Genomic DNA, 1,275 nt, shown 5'->3' on the forward strand with positions numbered 1-1,275 from the left:
TCTAGGCTATTTGACTTTACTGTGTCCCTCCCTTCTGAGTATAGAGCTCTTTGGACCGGATACCTCTTTGTTAAAGAAGCAGGTCATGGGGCGCCTGCGTGGCTCAGTGGTTAAAGCCTCTGCCTTCAGCTCAGGTCATGATCTCAGGGTCCTGAGATCGAGCCCCGCATTGGGCTCTCTGCTTGGCAGGGAGCCTGCTTCCCCCCTCTCTCTCTGCCTGCTTCTTTGCCTACTTGTGATCTTTGTCTGTCAAATAAATAAATAAAATCTTTAAAAAAAAAAAAAAAAAAGATACTTACCTGGCAGGGGAGATACCATGATCACGAAGGTGGTTTTCCCAGGGCGAGGCTTATCCATTGCACTCCGGATGTGCTGACCCCTGCGATTTCCCCAAATGTGGGAAACTCGACTGCATAATTTGTGGTAGTGGGGGACTGCGTTCGCGCTTTCCCCTGATAAAAAAAAAAAAAAAAAAAAAAAAAAAAAGAATCAGGTCATTTGTTCCCTATCATTTAACTCCTATTCCTCCCCCCGCCACACACACAGATTTCCTAGTTTTGAATCAACTTCTTTCCCTTATCAGTATCTAGATTGATTTCACAAACATTTACTAACCAATACTTTATGATGTGCCCTGTGCTATAGGTTGAATATCAGTTATACAGAGCAAAATCACAGTGTTTGGGAAGTGCATAGGCTTGTTTTCTAAATGCAAGAATGACATAAACCAGTGGTTATTCTCTAAGAGTTTCTAAATTTGCACATAGGAGGTCATTAATATACATTCTAGTTTAATGGATTAATGCCCTTCTGCACTGCCAAGAAGAATGACTTCCTGTACAAACGTTCTCATCTCCAGCTTAACCCTGATAACTGTCTTCCTGGCTTTGCAGATTTGATGCATTTGGCCACCGTCCAATACCTAGATAGGTCATTATGGCTTGTATATAATTGGAATATTTAATACAGCTAAAAATGATTAAATAACAACATTATGTTACATGTCACTCTTAAACCTTGATGTATCCTCATATTAACACATTTCTTATCATTTTTGCTTTGAGCTCTGTAGCAATAATCTGCCATGGTTTATTTTGCTTATTAATTATGCTGTTTGCTGATTTGATGAATGCTGAAATGGATTGAAGATTAGAATAGGAAGAAAATTAAATAATTGGAGAACCAACCACAAAAGACTTCCTTTTGAATTTCACTAATTAGCAAACCTCTATACGCTTTACAATCATGTTTCACAATTCATGTTTGTCACAGTAT

The 1,275-nt window shown here is 39.1% G+C and overlaps 1 non-coding gene across 1 annotated transcript; it reads left to right on the plus strand.

Annotated features, from left to right (window-relative positions):
* Positions 1 to 291: 291 nt before the first annotated feature.
* On the plus strand, positions 292 to 455 carry LOC123954814. Its single transcript, XR_006821171.1, has one exon. It is a non-coding gene; the product is annotated as a U1 spliceosomal RNA (small nuclear RNA).
* Positions 456 to 1,275: the final 820 nt, after the last annotated feature.

Source organism: Meles meles, chromosome 12 (genome assembly GCF_922984935.1).
Source record: "Meles meles chromosome 12, mMelMel3.1 paternal haplotype, whole genome shotgun sequence".
NCBI lineage: Eukaryota > Metazoa > Chordata > Mammalia > Carnivora > Mustelidae > Meles > Meles meles.